This window comes from Eurosta solidaginis, chromosome 5 (assembly GCF_040869045.1).
Source record: "Eurosta solidaginis isolate ZX-2024a chromosome 5, ASM4086904v1, whole genome shotgun sequence".
NCBI lineage: Eukaryota > Metazoa > Arthropoda > Insecta > Diptera > Tephritidae > Eurosta > Eurosta solidaginis.
Window position 1 is genome coordinate 47,245,162 of NC_090323.1, and position 24,617 is coordinate 47,269,778.

At 38.2% G+C, this 24,617-nt stretch overlaps 1 protein-coding gene across 18 annotated transcripts in view; it reads right to left on the reverse strand.

Annotated features, from left to right (window-relative positions):
* The window catches only part of rols (rolling pebbles), a 280,847-nt gene extending 258,622 nt beyond the window's left edge, over positions 1-22,225 (reverse strand). For 6 of the 18 annotated variants that reach the window (XM_067788139.1, XM_067788125.1, XM_067788122.1 and 3 more), the window contains exon 1: positions 21,516-22,225. The gene's annotated coding sequence lies outside the window, so the exon portion shown is untranslated. Of the gene's footprint in view, positions 1-21,159; positions 21,178-21,426; positions 21,443-21,481 lie in introns of those variants that run through there. The other 12 variants (XM_067788137.1, XM_067788130.1, XM_067788129.1 and 9 more) reach the window with 8 other exon arrangements.
* Between the last annotated feature and the right edge of the window lie 2,392 nt (positions 22,226-24,617).

Here is a 24,617-nt window from a genome sequence, read left to right on the forward strand (position 1 = left end):
TTTTCCTGAATAAGTTTTCAGATAGGGTGTTCAAAATACTAGTTAATCCATAAGAACTTTTAAAATATTGCTTTTCTTAACAAGCTTACCTTAAAATATACAAAATGTTCCACATACGCACCGGTAACCGTCTTTTCTGTTGGTACGGTTGTGTTTGCGTATAATTAAAATAAAACAATGTGCTTATTCTTCATTCATATCACATATCGGCTGTTGAGTTGAAACCCACCCTATTACAGTAGCCAGTTCAAGAAAGCCCTATCTCAGAATTCGGTCGAAGAACGCTCTATCTTATAATGTTTCCATAAATTATCTCTCTAATATCAAAATGTTGAAATGTCACTTTTAGTAGCATCTTCACCCCACATTCATATACATAGTTACCACTTCATACGACCCCACTGTAACAGCGCTCAGCAAGCGCATGAGAATGTACATGAACAAAATGCAAGTAATCAGTTGCAAGCATTTCATTCGCCCGACAGTCTCGCAAACTTCTCAAATTGTTTATAATGACTTATTCTTAAGTAGAAATAATTTTTATTTGATAGGGCATCGAAGGCGCGACCTAATATAAAGGAAGTCCGTAATTCCCTTATCTGGCCTAAGCCCGCTAAAATTGATCAGTCGTTCACCTCGGTCGTCCACTACTTTTTAGTGTGGCTGCAGAATGAACGTAAAGAAACCTAGTTCACACATACTCCTTCTCCCTAACAGGTGCGTGCACCCCCCTTGCACCTACGGCGCCATACAAACTACCTGGCTTTCATCGATTTCACCAACCATCGGTGTTTTCGAACTCGCTACATCAGTCCGTTGTTGTTGATGTTGTTTAAAGACACTCTCCGAAGCCCTTGGGGAGTGATATCGTTATTGATGTTTCTTCCGTTCCGGTAACAAGCACCTTTAAGGTACTAGCCCGTCCATCTAGGGAACGATTTAGTATAACCACACAAAACCTTCAAGGCCATTCCGCTCTCCCACACGCTACATCCATGAGGAGCTTGGATTCGCTAAAGCCTCGGCTGTTAAAGCAACAGTATTCGTCACGGGTAGGTGAGGTTGACAATTGGGTTGGAGAAGCTACATATTGCGCTGGCAACCCTTTTAAAGGATTTCGCTACACAAGCCTTTCAACCAATTCGGTATTTTAGTCGCATCTTACGACAGGCATACATACCTGCAGCGGGTATATCCTAAGCCCCTAAACCACTGGGTGAACACTTGGAACACCGAATATAGATTCCACCATTCTTAAGTTGCTCGGAAATCGATCCACGGGCATCCATCAATCCACCGATTCGTCATATATGACTCTCCAAGTATCGATTTCACTAGCCACCGGTTGCTTGGAATTCGATCCACATCTTCGCGGGTGTGGCTAAAACACCTTCAAGATATCAACAACACCAATCGAATATCCAGCCAACGTAACATTCACTACAACAACAACAGGACTCTAGCAAACCCTGTCACAGCTCACCGTTTACACCAGCAACCGTAAGGTATCCATCAGCCAATACACCGTTCTCCAGTTTTCCGCCGCTGTCTATCAATCCTACGCCTGTTACAGTCCCCCTTCAATATTACCACTAGATAAATACAGTGTTCTTGAAAGAAAAAAATCTGAGATAAACTATTTTTTAATCAAATTTTTAGATAGCGCTTCCTCAAAGGTGTTCTGAAACAAACCTTGATAGGCCTAAGGCTGATATGTCTTTTCATACCCTTAAGCTAAATGGCTTTGTGTTCTTATCAGTAAGTGTGGTGTCCAAACTATTTTAAAGGAAGGTCCCACATAATATACAACCTCTCAACTAAATACTCCGAGTAGTCATTGATCAAAAGGAATCGATCACATCAACGTTGATTGATTTTCACGATTGCTCTACGACGAACGAGCACTTCATTGACCAGATCATCCAATGCAAATCAATTAAGATTTCACGGCCCAGTAACTATTCAACCGGCGACTAGACTTAAGGTAGACACTGGGCTCAAAGGATGCACTAAGACCCTGGCCGGCAAACTGTGAAACAGTTTTGTAGCCTGCCCTGAACCAGCATTGAAATATTAAATTTGAAATATGACACAAAGGGTAGTAGTAGTAAGTAGCATGGTCACGGAGGTATCTCTGTACATTTATTACTTCTGTAGACATGATATCGATCCAACTTTCGTCATTGATAAGCACCAAGGAACTGAAGGAACTGCAGACTATTCGTTGCAAAACGTATATGTTACTAATCCTTAGTCAGGAGAGAGTTCAATACTTCCCACTCCTACTTGACATTGGATCAAGCAATTAGTAGAAAGCGGCTACTAACTCTGAGATATCTAGAATTATAATTAATGTGCTTATTATGTAAAAGACGGAGCGACATTATAGTCACATTTTTTCGTGTAAATAAACTTTAGAACGCCATTTACTTCACTGTATAGCAGCGTATATGAATATGAAGGACTATGACGCAAAGTTTCGCAGCGCTTTACCTGATAAGGCCCTTAATCAGTATCTTTAGCTTATTGACTTGAAATAAAATTATAAATATCCTTATTATGTAAAAGGCCGCACAACACAAAAGCCATATTTTATCATGTAAAGCACCTAAGCGCGCTATGAAGGACTGTGATTCAAAGTTCCACGGCCCTAAAGCCATATCTCAACTTATTGACTTGCACAGAAAACTCGATCCATGACGTTTGGTATAGTAAAGTGAGTGCTACTGTATGTGAATTATGAACCCATTTCTGGCCTTAGTTCCGTCCAACTACTCTATCCTAACTGGACATTTAAGCTTACGTATCCTTAATTATAGTCATTCTGAACTATTAATATAGCAAAACATTTTTAGCCATTAATTCAACCACTCATCATAACAAAGAGTTATTTTTTCGAACATTTAAACTATTTTAGGCCAGCTGCAACTCCTTTCCAACCGATCGCCTTTTATGTGTAAGTATTTTTAAAGTGCGGCCACCGTGATGTGATGGTAGCGTGCTCCGCCTATCACACCGTATGCCCTGGGTTCAACTCCCGGGCAAAGCAACATCAAAATTTTAGAAATAAGGTTTTTCAATTAGAAGAAAATTTTTCTAAGCGGGGTCGCCCCTCGGCAGTGACTGGCAAGCGCTCCGAGTGTATTTCTGCCATGAAAAGCTCTCAGTGAAAACTCATCTGCCTTGCAGATGCCGTTCGTAGGGAAATCAAGAGGAGTACGACGCAGATTGGAAGAGAAGCTCGGCCTTAGATCTCTTCGGAGGTTATCGCGCCTTACATTTTTTTTTTTTTATTTTTTTTTTAAAGTGATCCTCACTTTGCCCCCCTATTCTTTGCAACACTTACATCTTAGAAATGCAGAAGTTCTTGCAAGAAATGTATTTATTTTTAGCGCTAATTACAGTAAAGCGTACAAAAAGGATGATGGAAACGGAAAAGGGAGCTCGCTACTGCTGACCAACAGAAGCACTTCACAGAGTTGACTGTGCGCCAAGTAAGACGTGCGATTGGAAGAAGAGCATCAGTCAAGAGCAAGGCAGACATATATTTTTTTTATTTGCACGCAACTTGCATATAGTACGTGATTTTGTACTTGGCCGAGCCGGCAAGCAACAAACTGACAAACTACGTACTCTTACAAAAATGTTCGAATTGCTGACTAACTCCTCTGTTCGTTGAACTGACAAACTACTTACTTATATATATGTTTCCAGACTTCTTGCAAAAAAAAACGCTTTTTGTTGACCACGAAAAATGCTTTTAATGATCGCGGCACATTTGCTGAAAGCGTAGGCTGTGGTGTGTGTGTGCGAATTAAAGCACAAGACGACTGCTAAACGTACTATGTTTCGCAAATGTCTCTGGGGACAATAGACCTTTGGTAGGTAGTTGGTAACTACCGCCGCATCCAAGGGCAGACAAGACAACTTAACTATGTACTGAATAGCCAGGTATGTAAGCCTCCAATCAACGTCTTTACTCATGGTACGAGCTGAGCAGCACCAGCATCTTTTGCCGCTTTGTTTCACTCTGCTTTCATTTGGCTGCTGATAGTCTAAGCCGCCGACGATCGGTGATCAATTGCTGATCTTGTAATGATCGTGTCGTTTTGTTTGGTTGGGAGAGCGCTTTACTTTTCCAGAACGTTGCAACTTAACTAATTTTCCTTGCCTTACTTTTTATTTTATTTTTGTTTTGATTTTTCTTTTTCCTAGTTTTTTTGCGCTCCCTTCAAATGCCGACAAAACTATCGATCGTTGTTTCCCCATTACTGGCTTTGAAAACGTACTGCAGTGAATTTATTGTATCATTTTGCTTTAAAGAAATATTTGTTGTATCGTCAACACGTACAAAACGTAAAACAAACATTAAAAAAAGAGCATAAAAAACATTGATACAATGCTTGGGTGCTTTGCTGTGTGATCAGCAGCAATCATTATGATCAGTGGCGATCATTACCGGTTCGCAGACAGCAGCTTGTTTGGACCGTATTCGATTGCTTCACTTCTTTTCTTTAGTCTTTCAAGAATGCATATGCAACGCTTCCGAGAATCATTACAAAACAAAAACTTCAAGTAAATGAAGTGTCCGAAGAATGGGTATAAACAAAAAAAAATTCAATAAAAAACGTACAAAGTAAGTGTGAACGATAACTGCTCATGCAATCCCTTCTTTACTCTTGAACTCAAGCTGAGTTACTGTGCCTAATGTTCCTGTGATGCAGGTCTTTGACACAGACACATAAACGCCTGCATTATAAATATTTAACCTTCCCGCTCTGTCGGCAAATCACTAGTGAACGCACAGTGGTGCCTTTTGAGTTGTTTCTTTGCAAAAATCATAACTTTTAAACCAATGAAGATATTTTAAAAATTTTAAATGCAAATGAAAGCCAATTATTCGATGTTTTACTGTGTGGAAGCTCAGAATGTGACGGATACAGGATGATTCAAAAAAATTCGTCAAATTCGAAAACTTTTAGAAAAATACAAACACAAAATGTTTTTAGTAAAAAAAAAAAAATAAAATGAGATTTGTCTTTTTATGACGTATTTAAGCATTAAATAGTATAAACTAATGATTTTGATAAGATAGCGTGGCACTGCTATGATAAAAAGTTGTATCTAAATAGTCACGTAATCAATAACTTCCAAAATCGATAGACCTATTGTTTCTTTTAAATGGCAATACTCTTATAAAACTCAAATGTCCGTTTTTGGTGCCACAATAACAAAGTGCTTCAAAATTCATCGTAAAATTTTACATGATTTTTTTTTTTTAATTTACAAACCAAATATGTATTTTATTAATAACTAACAGTTATTGAAAGTGGTTCAATGAAATTTTATTTGAGCTAAATATTAAACAGCCAACGAATTTTGGAAAAGGGGAGTGGCACTGTCCATTTATGATAAAAAGTTTGATCTTAGTAACCGATTTACCAATTTGTACCAAACTCGATAGACGTATTGATTTCTATAAAAATTTAATACTCGTTTGAAGGCGAAATGCCTAAGCTTTAAAATAAATTTGATAAACTTTAGAGAAATGCAATAACGAAAAGTATATATTTATAAATTACTAAATTAATTAATTTTTTTATTTGAAATAAAAAATTAACTTGTACATAGATATCTTATTTTTCAATAATGTAACAAAATTGATTAGTAAATCTCTTTTTCATTGTTGTGATAAGAAGTGAGAAACTTATTTTATCTTAATATAGTCATCGTCACTGGAACATATATCTAACAAAGCAACCATTTCTGAGCTATACGCACCTGTAAGATCTTTTTGTGTTCTTACATACCTCATAGATGATATGACTGGATGAGAAGAGATAGCTAACATGTTGAAAAGGACTTCGTTTTGTCTAACTCGTGATACTTTGCAGGTGTTCATACATCTATATCTTTTGTAGTCCTTGTTCTTAGATTCTTGAGCTTCTTCAGACAATTCTCCTAATGGTAAGCACTGGTACTCTTTTAAATCTTTTCCATGTGCTAAAATTGTATGTGTAAGTTTCTTCTCAGGATACTTTTGGTGCTCTCTGTAGTTTTAGATGTATATTCTCCAAATTTGGGTCCATTAACTGGTTCATGGCAGTTTAAACAATTTAAAATACTCCCAATCTTTTCATAATATCCCTATCAACCCCTGCTATGCGAGCAGTCACTTCATCGTTTTCAAAAAATCTTCTTGAGGAGTTACCATCATTTGTATTTCCGTATCCATACTTTGGACAGTCGACTCTAAGGCCAATCTCTTTATAGAATGCATCCTGAATTATTTTTTTTCTCCTGTTTTGTTTCTTCTTACATGTCGTATTGTCGTCGAAAACTTCTCCTTGTTGTGGTAGTGTATAAGCCCGATTCAAAACAAATGTCATACATCTTATCCTAGCATGAAAAGGAGATATTCCATACTCATAATTTAGTTCGTCAGTTATTGAATCATCAAGATTTTCAAAGTCCTTTTGGCTCTTCTTACAAATTGGACATTTCATTGTAGATGACGTATTTTTTTATTAAGTTCAAAACTTTTCCATCGACCATTGTTAGAAGAAAATCATGCTTTATTGTAATGACATTCTCATCTTCAATTTCAATTATTGTTAGTTCTAATTTGGCAATTTGATTTTTATATCACTCACTGTAGCTTTTATGAGTTCCGAAGACTCCTTCTCGTATTTAAATAATATCGGGCGGCACAATATAGTTGATGATGGACGTGGATTTTTCCAATATTCTGAAGCTTCACCTTTTAGTCGTAATGGAACAATAGAAGCCATAAACATATTACTATCTGTAATTGTTTCATCGTCTACATTTATTCTTTGTTTATATGCGCTATGTCCTGATGATCCATCACAGCCCCACTTAGTTATCAATGCTAGCTCCTTTGGCAATGATTTCAACTTTTCTTCAGTAAAACTTTGAAGGAGTCGTGTAGACGTATGATCCATTAGGTTTTGTAGCTCAATTTCAGCTGATACTTCGGTTATTTTGGGACTTAGAGGAACTGCTTCTTTCTTGGATTGAGTAATTTTTTTGTATCCAGGTAAAATATCGGCATTACGTTGCAATAATATTTTTTCTTCGTTAAACCGAGATCTATAAACAGCGCCAAAGCTTCTTCGGGAGTGTATTTCCTAGGTAGCGCATTTGGTGGTGTGGGAATGCTGTTTTTGATCCTCATCAGTCGCACTGGACTTGCTACCGCAACTGCTTGTGTTATATGAGACTTCACGTTTTCTTCGTCTTTTTTATATTTAATAGCCAGTGCTTCTGAAAGATGAGTCGTGGCCATCGATTGTGTGGTATCAGACAGCTTCCTTTTCCTTGTGTAGGTAGAACACTCTTCTATGGGTTTTGTTGGTCTCACTCTAGTTGGATTGGTTGACGTGCTAGGCGTTTCTTCGTCCAAAAAAGTTTTGTCAGCTAGCCACTTTTCATGCTTACTTAGAAATTTTTGAATTGTTACGATAGACGTCCTTCCATTTTCTTTCTATCATAATGTATTGTAAACCAATTTTTTCTTCCAGGCCTTCCTTTTCTTTAATGCTTGTTTCACTCGCTAATTCTCTCATAATAGCCTCAACGAAGTCCCGTCTTGACTTTGTAGATTTAAACACCGCAAATAGTTTCGAGTTTTCTAGATACATATTAGAATTGGCTTCGAGTGTATCTGACTAAATATTAAACTGTGACCTATATTTAAAAAGACTATTCACTTTATTTAAGTAAACATAATACTTAGTTCCTTAATCGCCAAAAGACGAATGATAATATGCATTGTATTATTAAAATGAATTTCAGGTATACAATTCGTAACTAAAACAATTTAACATTAACAAGTTCCAATAACAAAAACGACCTTACGGCCGTACTGAATTATATATACCTGCTCAGGCGCGTATTTATGCCCAAGGTTATTTAACTTTATTTGATGTAAAAGGTGAAGTTGCAGCTGGACGCAGGTAGACTTTATGAATAGAGGTAACTGAATATTTCACAAATACTTACTTACTTACTTACTTAATTGGCGCTTAACCGTCTAAACGGTTATGGCCGTCCAACAAGGCGCGCCAGTCGCTCCTTCGCTCCGCCAACCGGCGCCAATTGGTCACACCAAGGGATTTTAAATCGTTTTCCACCTGGTCCTTCCAACGGAGTGGGGGCCGCCCTCTACCTCTGCTTCCATAGGCGGGTTCCGATAGAAACACTTTCTTGGCCGGAGCATCATCTTTCATTCGCATAACATGGCCTAGCCAGCGCAGCCGCTGCGTTTTAATTCGCTGGACTATGTTGATGTCTGCGTATAGCTCGTACAGCTCATCATTAAATCTTCTTCGGTACTCGCCATCGCCAACGCGTAGAGGTCCATAAATCTTTCGAAGAACTTTTCTCTCACAAATAACTACTGTTAATTTGACGGAGCACATATTTTAACATTTTTTTTCCATCAAAATTTTAAAAAGGGTCTAAAAATAGGCATTTCGAAAAACAGGTATATCCGCCAACTTTTAACAAAAAGAAAGCAATTTTTGTTATGATTCAATCCTAAATTAAATGATCTTTAATTGCTATACAAGAAAATGACATCCGGCCGCCTTATTTACTCACAAAACCATTTTAAATACAACGAAAAAGAAGAAAAATTTCAAATTTTTTCCAATGTTGAAAATTGGTCAACTTTGAGCGGCTCTACCTGGTAAACTATAATTATCTATGAAAAAAAAAAAGTTGTATATTCTTGATCCCTGGAAAATTCTCTATTAGAAACATGTATTAGATTTAGCGAACGCTTTCATGTTTTTTTTGATTTTTGCCATGCTTTAAAGGCAGAGGCTCCACTGTGGAACGATCGCTGACGATCATTGCCTTAACTGCGATCACTTTGGTTTGTATGCCCAGTACAATGTACTAACTTGCCTCGTAAATGAACGCATTCATGTAAACAAATAGTTAACATTTAAATAAAAAATCTCTGATTTCATTGCTGGTATTAGTAGCTTGTCCGTCTTTTAAGCGCCCCGATAAATATCGCATAATGTTTGTGACAATTGCTTGTTGTTTCCTTTTTTCATTGGCGATATAAAATTGCATATTAATATTCTTTACAAGGTTTTCAAGCGAATTGTCATATACTTCATGCATGTAGATCCAGCATTGATATAAATGTGTTTCAAAACTAGATTTGTGGAAAGTGTGGACTTAATTTTGAAATCGGGCGATGGAGCTCCCAAACCTGTAGTAGAAACTTTAAAAACTACTGAGAAACCCATAAAAAGACCGTATGTGCGTTGCGAAAGCAGTGGGGTACTTAATGTTCAGTTCAGTAAGATGAAAATATACAAGCGATGAACCCAATTTTGTGATTAAACAAGTAAGGAAGGTTAAGTTCGGGTGTAACCGAACATTACATACTCAGTTGAGAGCTATGGTGACTACATAAGGGAAAATAACCATGTAGGAAAATGAACCGAGGGAAACCCTGGAATGTGTTTGTATGACATGTGTATCAAATAAAAGGCATTAAAGAGTATTTTATGAAGGAGTGGGCCATAGTTCTATAGGTGGACGCCATTTAGGGATATCGACATAAAGGTGGATCAGGGTTGACTCAAGAATTTGTTTGTACAATATGGGTATCAAACGAAAGGTGTTAATGAGTATTTTAAAAGGGAGTAATCCTTAGTTCCATAAGTGGACGCCGTTTCGAGATATCGCCATAAAGGTGGACCCCTAGAATTTGTTTGTACAATATGGGTATCAAAAGAAAGGTGTTAATGAGTATTTTAAAAGGGAGTAATCCTTAGTTCCATAGGTGGACGCCGTTTCGAGATATCGCCATAAAGGTGGACCAGGGGTGGCCCTAGAATTAGTTTGTACAGTATGGGTATCAAACGAAAGATGTTAATGAGTATTTTAAAATGGAGTGATGCTTAGTTCCACAGGTGGACGCCGTTTCGAGATATCGCCATAAAGGTGGACCAGGTGTGACCCTAGAATGCGTTTGTACAATATGGGTATCAAACGAAAGATGTTAATGAGTATTTTAAAAGGGAGTGATGCTTAGTTCCACAGGTGGACGCCGTTTCGAGATATCGCCATAAAGGTGGACCAGGTGTGACCCTAGAATGCGTTTGTACAATATGGGTATCAAACGAAAGATGTTAATGAGTATTTTAAAAGGGAGTGATGCTTAGTTCCACAGGTGGACGCCGTTTCGAGATATCGCCATAAAGGTGGACCAGGTGTGACCCTAGAATGCGTTTGTACAATATGGGTATCAAAAGAAAGGTGTTAATGAGTATTTTAAAAGGGAGTGATGCTTAGTTCCACAGGTGGACGCCGTTTCGAGATATCGCCATAAAGGTGGACCAGCTGTGACCCTAGAATGCGTTTGTACAATATGGGTATCAAACGAAAGATGTTAATGAGTATTTTAAAATGGAGTAATCCTTAGTTCCATAGGTGGACGCCGTTTCGAGATATCGCCATAAAGGATGACCAGGGGTGACCCTAGAATTAGTTTGTACAATATGGGTATCAAAAGAAAGGTGTTAATGAGTATTTTAAAAGGGAGTGATGCTTAGTTCCACAGGTGGACGCCGTTTCGAGATATCGCCATAAAGGTTGACCAGGGGTGACCCTAGAATTTGTTTGTACAATATGGGCATCAAACGAATGGTGTTAATGAGTATTTTAAAAGCGAGTAATCCTTAGTTCCATAGGTGGACGCCGTTTCGAGATATCGCCATAAAGGTGGACCAGGGGTGACCCTAGAATTTGTTTGTACAATATGGGTATCAAAAGAAATGTGTTAATGAGTATTTTAAAAGGGAGTAATCCTTAGTTCCATAGGTGGACGCCATTTCGAGATATCGCCATAAAGGTGGACCAGGGGTGACCCTAGAATTTGTTTGTACAATATGGGTATCAAATTAAGGTATTAATGAGTATTTTAAAAGCGAGTAATCCTTAGTTCCATAGGTGGACGCCGTTTCGAGATATCGCCATAAAGGTGGACCAGGGGTGACCCTAGAATGCGTTTGTACAATATGGGTATCAAAAGAAATGTGTTAATGAGTATTTTAAAAGGGAGTAATCCTTAGTTCCATAGGTGGACGCCGTTTCGAGATATCGCCATAAAGGTGGACCAGGGGTGACCCTAGAATTTGTTTGTACAATATGGGTATCAAAAGAAATGTGTTAATGAGTATTTTAAAAGGGAGTAATCCTTAGTTCCATAGGTGGACGCCGTTTCGAGATATCGCCATAAAGGTGGACCAGGGGTGACCCTAGAATTTGTTTGTACAATATGGGCATCAAACGAAAGGTGTTAATGAGTATTTTAAAAGGGAGTGGGCCTTAGTTCTATAGGTGGACGCCGTTTCGAAATATCGCCATAAAGGTGGACCAGGGGTGACTCTAGAATGTGTTTGTACGATATGGGTATCAAATTAAGGTATTAATGAGTATTTTAAAAGCGAGTAATCCTTAGTTCCATAGGTGGACGCCGTTTCGAGATATCGCCATAAAGGTGGACCAGGGGTGACCCTAGAATGCGTTTGTACGATATGGGTATCAAATAAAAGGTGTTAATGAGTATTTTAAAAGCGAGTAATCCTTAGTTCCATAGGTGGACGGAGTTTCGAGATATCGCCATAAAGGTGGATCAGGGGTGACCCTAGAATTTGTTTGTACAATATGGGTATCAAAAGAAATGTGTTAATGAGTATTTTAAAAGGGAGTAATCCTTAGTTCCATAGGTGGACGCCGTTTCGAGATATCGCCATAAAGGTGGACCAGGGGTGACCCTAGAATTTGTTTGTACAATATGGGCATCAAACGAAAGGTGTTAATGAGTATTTTAAAAGGGAGTGGGCCTTAGTTCTATAGGTGGACGCCGTTTCGAAATATCGCCATAAAGGTGGACCAGGGGTGACTCTAGAATGTGTTTGTACGATATGGGTATCAAATTAAAGGTATTAATGAGGGTTTTAAAAGGAGTGGTGGTTGTTGTATAGGTGGTCGCCTTTTCGAGATATCGCCATAAAGGTGGACCAGGGGTGACTCTAGAATGCGTTTGTACGATATGGGCATCAAATAAAAGGTGTTAATGAGTACTTTAAAAGCGAGTAATCCTTAGTTCCATAGGTGGACGCCGTTTCGAGATATCGCCATAAAGGTGGACCAGGGATGACCCTAGAATTTGTTTGTACAATATGGGTATCAAAAGAAATGTGTTAATGAGTATTTTAAAAGGGAGTAATCCTTAGTTCCATAGGTGGACGCCGTTTCGAGATATCGCCATAAAGGTGGACCAGGGGTGACCCTAGAATTTGTTTGTACAATATGGGCATCAAACGAAAGGTGTTAATGAGTATTTTAAAAGGGAGTGGGCCTTAGTTCTATAGGTGGAAGCCGTTTCGAAATATCGCCATAAAGGTGGACCAGGGGTGACTCTAGAATGTGTTTGTACGATATGGGTATCAAATTAAAGGTATTAATGAGAGTTTTAAAAGGGAGTGGTGGTAGTTGTATATGTGAAGGCGTTTTCCAGATATCGACCAAAATGTGGACCAGGGTGACCCAGATCATCATCTGTTGGATACCGCTAATTTATTTATATAATTAATACCTGCCAAGATTTTAAGGGTTTTTTATTTCGCCCTGCAGAACTTTTTCATTTTCTTCTACTTAATATGGTAGGTGTCACAACCATTTTATAAAGTTTTTTCTAAAGTTATAATTCGCGTCAATAAACCAATCCAATTACCTCACCATGTTTCATCCCTTTTTTCGTATTTGGTATAGAATTATGGCATTTTTTTCATTTTTCGTAATTTTCGATATCGAAAAAGTGGGCGTGGTCATTGTCGGATTTCGTTCATTTTTCATACCAAGATAAAGTGAGTTCAAGTAAGTACGTGAACTAAGTTCATTAAAGATATGTCGATTTTTGCTCAAGTTATCGTGTTAACGGCCATGCGGAAGGACAGACGAACGACTGTGTATAAAAACTGGGCGTGGCATCAACCGATTACGCCCGTTTTCACAGAAAACAGTTAGCATAATAAAATCTATGCCCCTACCAAACTTCAAGAGGATTGGTTAATTTTTGTTCGATTTATGGCGTTAAAAGTATCCTAGACAAATTAAATGAAAAAGGGCGGAGCCACGCCCATTTTGAAATTTTCTTTTATTTTTGTATTTTGTTGCACCATATCATTTCTGGAGTTGAATGTTGACATAATTTACTTATATACTGTAAAGATATAAAATTTTTTGTTAAAATTTTACTTTAAAAAATTTTTTTTTGTAAAAGTGGGTGTGGTCCTTCTCCGATCTTGCTAATTTTTATTGGGCGTACATATAGTAATAGGAGTAACGTTCCTGCCAAATTTCATCATGATATCTTCAACAACTGACAAATTACAGCTTGCAAAATTTTTAAATTACCTTCTTTTAAAAGTGGGCGGTGCCACGCCCATTGTCCAAAATTTTACTAATTTTCTATTCTGCGTCATAAATTCAACTCATCTACCAAGTTTCGTCGCTTTATCTGTCTTTGGTAATGAATTATCGCACTTTTTCGGTTTTTCGAAATTTTCGATATCGAAAAAGTGGGCGTGGTTATAGTCCGATATCGTTCATTTTAAATAGCGATCTGAGATGAGTGCTCAGGAACCTACATACCAAATTTCATCAAGATACCTCAAAATTTACTCAAGTTATCGTGTTAACGGACGGACGGACGGACGGACGGACATGGCTCAATCAAATTTTTTTTCGATCCTGATTATTTTGATATATGGAAGTATATATCTATTTCGATTCCTTTATACCTGTACAACCAACCGTTATCCAATTAAACTTAATATACTCTGTGAGCTCTGCTCAACTGAGTATAAAAAGGCTACCGGAGCAGTTAGTTAGGTGGGAGGAATGATTCCCGGAATGTTCGGACACATCAATCGGAGAACTTGGCCCCCAATTATCTAAGAAAAGAGTCAAAGATTTTCTTGTTTCCAATAATTTTTTAAGACAGTCAGTCCTTTGCGCACTCCCTAGATTCCAGAACGATAATTTTCATGTGAAATTATATAATCGTACGTTGTTCTGCCCAAGCTTTGATCTATCTACATAACTTTTTAAGCAGCTTTTACCTCCTACTCCCCCTTCCCCCTCTCGCCCTTTCCCATCTCTCCCCTAACCTTATTTTTTTATTCACTCTTCGCCCTTCCTTTCTCTTTTTCTGCGTCTCTTTCTCTCTCACCATACTTTCCCTCAGTTCTTTGCCGCTCCATCTATACCTATCTCTCTATCTTCGTCTAACTCTAACCCTTTCTCCCTCCTTCTTTGCTTTTCACTCTAGTTCTTCGTACTCTTCTCTATCCCTTTTTCCCGGTTCCAGTCCCAGTCTCAGTCCCGATCGGTCCCTGCTCCATTTTCCGAAAAAAGTGTCGTGGCAAATCGAACCATGAATAGAATTTCTTCGAATTGGTCGGTCCCTGGTCCCCTTCCCGGATTTTTGATATCGGGGCAGCATTACAACTTTGATAAGCCCAGAATGCTGAAGGTTCTGGTAAAGTACAAGTAGACTCTAGAAACTATTAGGATGTACGATTTTAAAGTTATAAGCATTTTCTCTTCAGCTACATAATCAGTATTTTATTTAAGGATCACCAAACTCAGTTAGGGCTCTGCGTCTCAGTTACAGCTCCGACACATAAGTAGTTTTTCATATAGATGAGTTTAACGCAAGCTTATGCATTATGAGTAGATTGCACGTATTTTTATGGAGAACGGTAGAATGAGCGACACTGGCGCCATCTGATATTGAAAAGTAGCCATCTCCCAAATTTTGTTCCAAGCAAAGCATAAGAAGAATTTGACAGTTGCTTTGGCTAAGGGTGTTGGCACACTTTGCAAGTGAAATTATTTTCCCCACTGGCTGGTTAATTTTCTAACATTTTTCGCAATTAAAAACTGCAATATAACAATCGTTTACCACGCAAAATATGTTAGCAAGTATTTTTGTTGTATAGGGAGAATGTTTACAACAGTGCTTCGCAAAATTTTGTATGTGAATGGGCAAGGCGTAATAAACTTGCCAAGTTCCTTCATATTTACAAACGCAACGTCTTGGTTGATTGTGGCGATGTTATTACAATGCACAAGCTTGTGTTAAACGCATCTATATGAAAAATGTCATTGTGTCACGGCCTTTAAGTGCAAGGAAAAAGTGTAAAGAAAAGTCATCTGTTTGGCTAATTTTCGTGAACCCACAATAAATTTTTGCGATTTATTTTACAAAGTATTCACAATTATTGATAAAAGCGGCGGTTGGTCACCCTGTGTTCTTGAAAACAAAATTGACAGCTGAAGCTATCTGATAGGTGAAATATTCCTTAACTGGAGATGGTGAAAACGGCGCTTAGTCACATAACTATAAATTACCGAAATTCTAGTTTTCTCTATGCTAACTAAAGCCTAGACTCTTACCATGGTGGAATCACCAGGTGTAGTAAATAAACAGACAGAAGATGTACGCTATATGAAACGGTAGAGGTGTATTTTCAACGATTACAAGAGGGTAACATTTTTACCCGCGTTGAAAAAATTGGAGCAGAAAAATTAATACCTTGCAACGAAGGCCATTACAGAAACTGTTTTTTTCAGCATATCAGTGTCACCTAACGCCAATACAAAAGGGGATATAGAGGACCAGTGCTAGTGTGGGATCGAACAAAATGAAAAAACTTAAACTGTGATGAGCAGTAAAATTTAATAATTTGTCAAAAATAAACTTACCTCAACAAAAGTTCAAGCTTTCATAGAAAAACCGTACATATTATTTAAATGGGTTTCGGGTTCGGTGAGAAGTTTTACAGTCCCAGTTGGAAGTGACCATAATACTTCTAAATGTGTTTCGATCCCTAAAAATGCATTGATATTTTCATCTGCTCTGTTGATTTGTCGTTGAGAGTCGGAACTAAAACATACGCCCGTCTAATATATTGTACAAACTTGATCAGAAGATCCCCCAAAAACTCCTGACAGTTGAATTCATTATGTATTACTAATACCAATTATTTTTTACTAAGATATGCCAGGAGATATACTATTCCCGCGGCAGTCGGCCAAGACCCAGAAGATGCTGGTCCGATTGAGCCGGATTCATATATTATAAACTACAATCCATATTTGTGACATTCCTCTTATCTTAGTGGTCTAATTTTTTGGGCAAAACAACAACAGTGAGTTACATTTTTTTTGTGACCATATTTAGAAATCCACTGTTTTAGCGAATTTTTTACATAAATAAGGTGTAATACGACAGTTTTGGTGTTCGTGATGCAGGAATAACAAAAAAATTTATCAAAAGTCAGTTCAGTAGCGCTGCACACGCGAAAATCCTTGTTGGATATGACATGAATACAAATAGTTTGTTTTAGCAAATACCTGTTTCAATTTATATATAATGAAAACATCAACAATATGAACGCAATAGTTTAGCACGGCCTTACTTATGATAGCCACCACGAATGATACTCAAATGATGAATATCTGTAATTAAATCCAGTAAAGGTCCATCCCACTAGTGAAAAAAGTACTAAAACTACCATATTTTACTCCTGAAATATGCAAAAAAAACATCACTTTTCGGGGACAACATTGGTGACGAATTTTCATATAGCCGATTGGCAGAACAAAGAAGCATTTAGAGCGAGACAATTGACGGCTTACTTCACTTGGTTATTCCACCATGGACTGTTACATAAGTATAAGGAAATGTGCAAACAAAAGTCAGCTGTTTACGTGTATTCACAATAGATTTTTATGATTTGTTCTATGAAATATATACAACTATCGATTTAACTGCGACTTTGACACCCGGTATTGGTGAAAACGTCAAATGAAGCTATCTGAAGGATTGCTACCCTCCAGTGAAAACTTCGCCAAGGGGCAAAGCAAGTTAATAAAGCTACGCTAAAACTGAAGAACAATTTCACTTGAATAATCCTGGAAATATGTCAATAGATAGGACTGAGTTGATCGTTTAAGAACAGATCTACAAAAAAGATAATAATGGAAACTGCCTAATCATTCAATGATATTCTGCTCCCATAAGCGGTTATCAGAAGTTGTCCAAAGGGGACTCGCGAAGGATGAATTTATCGTACTGTTCAATTGTGCACAACGTCAACAGATCTTCGAATACAAACGCAGGGTTTTTGTAGATGTATGTGTGCAGAAAGAGAATGATGAAAGAAAGCTTGAGTATAGAGTTTACAAAAGAGGTACTTATTGCTGAAAGTACACTGGCAAGCTGATTAATCTCTTGCTTTGCGAAGTCTTTGTCGCTGCGCTCACAAACATGTACGTGAATTCCGAAAAGATTTTCGAAGCTCGGAGAAGCTCTCAAAGTCATAAATTTTCCTTTTTAGGTTTTCACGGCAGCGTCCAGCGGACTGGAAATTACGCTTTCGCACAGCACAGAAGTGGAATATACAATTCTGTTAGTTAAGATCTGATTCTACATTTAACAAATGAATTTGGCTTTACGGATCACTTGATCATCAAATAGTTTGTATTGACATAACGGGTGCGATGGGAACGTACTTCAATGGAGAAAATACTTTCTTCGCTAAGACTGCAAAATATCTCGAGCCAAGGAGCGAAAGCAGAGCAAATGAAAGTAACAAGAAAATTCATGCGAAATCCCATATTGCAACTACGTGATGCAATGGCTGCTATGCTCAGAATCGCACGAAATTTCGAGTTGTCCATTGTGGACAGAGCTCTTTAAGAAACAGGGAGTCCATATTCTGACCCTGACTCAGAGGTCTTGTTCAGGGATGAATCAAAATTTGATGACGGAAAAACGAGAGCTGGGATCTAAGGGCGGAACTTCAAGAACTTAATACCAATGGGATGATACCCCACTGTTTTTCGGTCAGAAATCCATGCGATAGAAGCTTGCGGTAGAGAATGCCTACGAAGAGGCTTATCCTTGAGGAGGATCCTGATTATGTCAGATGGCCAGGCAGCCGTGAACTGAGTGATCGAAAGTAGATTTTTGGCAATAACAGTTATGAACCGAAGGAAACAAAGCGTGTGAGCTATCGCAATTTCCAGATGGCGCCAACTATTAATATAAATATAATTTATTATTTTCAGGTCCATATGACGCCTTTTGGTCAAAAGCTGGAAGGGTAGCACTCATCTACTTGACAAAAAAAAATGTTAATAACATGAAGTATACTTATTCATTGAGAATCATATCACAATGATCTCTTTAAATTTATACCAGCCTATTGATAAACAAGGCGCAACGCAAAGCTTATAATAATTTTACATAAGAGTTTGGAAAACAAATCACTTGAAGTACCAACCACAGGTAGGTTAGAATTTACTTCGCCTACATATGTAAGTGAGTAAGTAAGTTTCAGTGTCATTAACGAAACTGTGTAAAAGATCAGCTGAAATAATCTTAGCTTGCTAGGAGTACTCATCTCATACGCAAAGCATTCTGAGCGAAGATATGTCAAAGTAAAACTCGCTAACTAAGAAAGTTGATCTTCTTGATCCTTTTACAAATGTTTAACAATGAACGGATTAGTGCAAATAAACGTTTGGTCATGAAAGTGTGGCGCCAGATCAACGAAGACGTTTGGAATTACAAGAACTAAAACACATTTTACACACTCATTCAAATGAAGGAAATACTTTAAACTTGAAAGAAAATAGTGTGCTCACCAACAATATCGGACGTCATAGGTTCAAGTCCCTGGGAACGTCACAATGCCTTAAAAAGGGCTAAGTAAATACTCCGAGATGAGGGCGAAAGAAAATTAGCAGAGGGATAGCTTATCGATCAGTTTGCCGCTGTAGACACCATGAGATCTGAGCCGCTTTTGGCGCTTAGTTCATAAAAAATAAGAAAATGCTAATGCGAGATGAGAACTTGGACAGACTTGATATTCGATCGAAATACAGCTGCTAATTTTGTGAGCAACGAAAACCGCAGTGCCATTCCAAATTGTTTCTATGTCAGCGACAACTAAAGGCGCCACTTTTGAAGCGGCGCCAATAAATATTTCACTAACTGAAGACCGCTGTTCTACGACATGATTTTAATGCAATCGTCAGAATAGGTAGGATAGAGACTTAAAGAGTGTGCTTTTTGAGTCGAGAGAGAAAGTAGAACTCGTTGTAAGGGCCGAACGACTTAATTTTATTCCAGCGCAAATGTGTTATATCCACCAACAAAAGGTAAAGCACATTAAAGCCTAGCACTACTAAGCATCTTGTGAAGCCTCAAAAGTAGAACAAAATGTGGTAGGGCCTATTTCATATACGTACAAGCCATTGATATTCAAAAGTATAATTATAACAGAAAGTTTGCGGACCTTTATATAAGACATTGAAGTCAAAACTGTTCATAAGATACGTTTTATTTTGACGGATTTTTTTTAATATTGATGATTAGTTCTCAACCTGTATTTCATGTTTAATGTCTCGGCGGATGTGCCATCTGCAGACTGTATTTTCGCAAACTTCAGAAGTGGAATATTTGTATTTCAAGACTAAGCGCGGTTGCAAGAAATAAAATTCCATACAAGAAATGATCAGGAAAAATTTCGTTCCACCTCTCAAGAAAATGCATAGCTTTGTGCTACATTTCTGTAAAGATTTTTAGCAAACGTACACAGGGTAGTCGCTCCATCTACTAGGTGCAACCGATCACAAATTGTCATCAATGTCCTCCAACGGGAGTCCAAGGAAATTTGCTGTGTAAACAGGGGTGGACCATAGTGAGAGAGGTGTTAGTGGCGTTGGTTCCACATTACAATTGAAGAGATGGTTGGTGTCATGTGGAGAGACATTGCAAGCAGGACATATATTTTGTATGTCGGGGTTGATTCTGGATAGGTAATAGTTCAACCTGTTACAGTACCCAGATCGTAGTTGAGCTAGAGTAACGCGCATTTCCCAAGAGAGAGTGCGTTCCTCTTCCGCTAGTTCTGGGTATTTTTCTTAAGAAGTGGAATGGCCAGGCAACTACTGGCTTAGAGGTCCGACGCCTGTTTGTGGATATCACTGAGGACCTGCTTGTGCTTTTTTGCTTCATACGGGTGTGTTCTCAGGTGCCGTATTTCCTTATAATGCTTACGGAGATTACCCCTTATGCCCCTGGGAGGTGTAGCCCCATCAGTTTCAGCATTGGTTCAGCATTTCTTTTATATTCCTGATGGGGAGTACTCTCGCCTCATTGTGTACGTGGTGTTCTGGGTACATAAGCTGACAGCCCGTAGCGATTCTGAGGGCAGTATTGTGCTCGTGTCCTGCGCTTGCCAGGCTAAGGCTCCAGCTATTAGGAGTGATACAGCTGACAGATCTAGAAGCAGAAAGTGGCATAGGTCCTAGAAAGCTTCTAGTATTTGACAAGAGGACGGGGTTATTTTATAATATATTTAGGCCCTGGTTTTTGATAGGGTTTATCAGTTTTGCCGTTAAAATAAACTTCTGGTAACCATACGGACTCATTCAGGCTATGTGAGGTCCTCATGGACCGGTCAGTTCAACCTAACCTAACCTAACCTTATTATTTTTTGTCCCAATAGGAACACAGTCGGCTAAATAACTCTTATTATGAGTTTTTTGAAGAGAATTTGCAATTCTATTTTAGCAGAAGTGTTTTTTTTTCTTGTTTAGTGTATTCTCTTTAACTTAAGTGCATTTCCTTTCTTCTATAGAGAACAGAAAAATAAAGATACCTGGCTGCTACTACTTTTCACACAGAAAATATATACGAAATTTTTCTTTGGCATTTTCTTATGATATGGATACCCGTATTACGTGTTACGATCAGTGACTGAAAACCATTTTCACTAAAGTGATAACTATGCAACTGTCAAACTATTTCTAAAAATTATTATAATAAGTTATGGATCTAACGAGTACCCTTTGTCGCTTGTTCGCAGATGCCCTTAATTAAATCCACCATTTCAGAGCTTTTGTGATTTAAAAAATCAGTCTCGATCACGGATCGTGACATGTAATACGAGCTCTGAACTGGAATATTATGTGTTTCAAGGTTAGTTTAAAACGTGTTAGTTTTATTTTAGTGTTTTTTCGTACTTAATATCGAATGTTGAGTGAAACATCACCCTAACTCGGTTATCGTTTCAATATCGTTATATCCCAACAAAGTTTTTTGAAGAACGCCCTTTTTCAAAAGTTTATTTAATAACATCCTGTATCCTAATTCCGTTGCAGAAGTCCCTACCTCACAGTTGGTTTGCAACAACTTCTTCTTCAGTACATTTTCTGCCCAGAGGGGGGCATTACGAAAAAAATTCGAGATAGGGTTATCTAAAGAAATTCTGATATTGGGAGATAGAGTACCTAATATTCCACTCAGGTGTCGATACATTGATTTATTTATGAATTATTTATTTACACATTAACTTATTTTGTTGTTTTTGTCTCCTAACCTATTTCTCTTTTACGCTAACGACATTCGGGAGTTTAGAACCATTTTAGTTTAAGTAAATTCTGACAAAACTCAGACGTAATCAAATTTCGCACTCGTCATATGTATTAAATTTTTGCATGATGATTTGATGGTATGCAAGCATTCACTTTTTTTTTTATTTCGTAAATTATTTTTAATACCATATGCGCACACCGATATGTTTTTTAATTTTCTATTTATATATTTATTAATTTTTTAAATTTTTTTTTTAGGTGTACAGCTTAACGAAGGACTTCAGATCAGTTGCGTTTTCACAAAATTCAGTGGTGAAATATTTTTGGATTCTATATACAAACTTGATATCTTCACATTATTTAATAGGTTTATTTATGAATATTTACATTATTTGTTTTTATAAATGTTAAACCCACTTCATTTGCATATATTTTTTCTTACAACATTGCAGACATATCTTTGGTAGTTTTGCACTTTTATATTTTTTTAAATTATTAAACTTCACTTCTTCTTAGGTATTTAACAAACGAAATTATAAAATTTCATTATTAAAATCACCATTTCGCAAAATTTTCAAGCTAAATGTGAACTACCCAACCACAGGCTAAACACTTGCACAAACACGCGCCAGCCAACACGTTGCGATCACTTCGATACGCCGTTTCACCATAATAAATCTGCCTTTTTCCGTTCCTTTACGTTATTGAGCTTTAACGGTCGTTTCGTTACTGACATCAGCTAACCAGCCACTAACCAACAAGTGAATTTCCAACAAATTACGAAGGAGAACAAACAACGAAAAAAAAAGAAAGCAGTACATTTCGAATGTGCCCGTTCTCAAGCCCGGCTGTGCGAAGAGCGGTTGAGAGTGTAAAGAGCACAATGATTACCAACGAAAGTCTACACAATATGGTCTCCAAAAATTTGGCGCTCTGAAGAACGAAGTGGAAATGCTCAAAGTATACAGAGATTGTGTGATCTGTGTTTATTGTTAACAATGAACGTCTGGTTGGACGCACATTTTTTTGTGCGGTTGATAAGAAGGGAAAGTATGTAGTTGGCGTCTGAGCGCATGTTAAAGTAATAAACAAAAAAAATATTTTAAAACAATCTCAAAATTGCTATCAGCCGCAATATGCGTATCTTTATTAATTATACTCAGCGTACTTTGCACACAGAGTATATTAACTTTAATTGGATAACGGTTGGTTGTACAGGTATAACGGAATCGAGATAGCCATATATCAAAATCATCAGTATCGAAACAAAATTTGATTAAGCCATGTCCGTCCGTTCGTCTGTCCGCCCGTTAACACGACAACTTGAGCAAATATTGAGATATCTTCACCAAAATTCTGTATACGGGCTTATCTGGACCCAGAATAGATTAGTACTGCAAAATGATCGAAATCGGACGATAACCACGGCCACTTTTTCGATATCGAAAATTTAGAAAAATGGAAAAAATGAAATAATTCGAAAACGAGTACGGCTAAGCTAATAAAATTTGGTGGATGGATTGGTTTTATGACGTAACATATAAATTCAAAAACACACATATAGAAGAAGAAAGTTTGAAAGTTTAACAAGCCGTTAAAGATATTAAATTAAAATTTAGCAGAGACACTATCCTTGCCAAATTATATAGACTGAGTGAAGATATTCAAAATCGGTCTAAGTGGGCGTTGTTGTTGTTGTAGCAGTGCTTCGCCCCACCTAACAGCCGCGACCGATCACAAATTGTCATCAATATCCTCTAACGGGAGTCCAAGGAAACTTGCTGTTTCAACAGAGGTGGACCATAATGAAAGGGGTGTTAGAGGCGTTGGCTCCGCATTACAATTAAAGAGATGGTTAGTGTCATGTGGGGACACATTGCAAGCGGGGCATACATTATGTATGTCGGGGTTGATTCTGGATAGGTAAGAGTTTAACCTATTACAATATCCAGAACGAAGATGTGCAAGAGTGACACGCGTTTCCCTGGGGAGTATGCATTCCTCTACCGCAAGTTTTGGGCACTTTTCTTTGAGTACTCGATTCACCGGGCAATTCCCGGCATAAAGGTCCGACGCCTGTTTGTGGAGTTCACCAAGGACCTGCTTGTGTTTTTTTGCTTCATACGGCTGGGTTCTCAGGTGCCGTATTTCTTCAAAATGCTTACGGAGATGACTCCTTAAGCCCCTAGCCGGTGTTGGCTCATCAATCAGATGTCTGTTGGGATGCCCAGGTTTCTGGGTATTCAACAGGAACTGTTTGGTTAGCATCTCATTTCTCTCCCTGATGGGGAGTATTCTCGCCTCATTATGTAGATGGTGTTCTGGGGACATAAGAAGACAGCCCGTAGCGATTCTGAGAGCAGTATTTTGGCAGGCCTGTAGCTTCTTCCAGTGGGTAATTTTTAGGCTTGGCGACCATATGGGTGACGCGTAGCACGTAATCGGCTGGCCAATTGCTTTGTATGTAGTAATGAGCGTTTCTTTGTCTTTTCCCCAAGTACTGCCAGCAAGGGATTTGAAGATTTTATTACGGCTCTGGATTTTCGGAACAATTGCGGCTCACCAAAATGTAGATCCTGATCAAACGCCACACCCAAGATTTTGGGGTGTAGGGCAGTCGGTAGCGTAGTGCCATCGACGTGGATGTTCAAAATGGTAGACATTTGGGACGTCCATGTTGTAAATAAGGTCGCGGAAGATTTAGTCGGTGATAGTGCCAGGTTTCGCGAGGCGAAAAAACTGGAGAGATCAGGGAGGTAGCCCTTTATTCTGTTGCAGAGCTCACAGATTTGTGGGCCTGAGCCTGTGGCCATTATTGTGCAGTCATCGGCGTATGAAACGATAGTGACTCCTTCTGGGGGTGAAGGTAGCTTAGATATGTAGAAATTAAACAAAAGTGGGGATAGGACACCACCCTGTGGCACCCCTTGTTTAATTCTTCTTGGTTTTGATGTTTCGTTTCTAAATTGCACCGATGCCTGCCGACCTCCCAGATAATTTGCGGTCCACCTTCTAAGACATGGGGGAAGGGTAGACCCTTCCAGGTCATGCAGTAACGTGCCATGGTTGACCGTATCAAAAGCTTTTGATAGGTCTAGCGCTGCGAG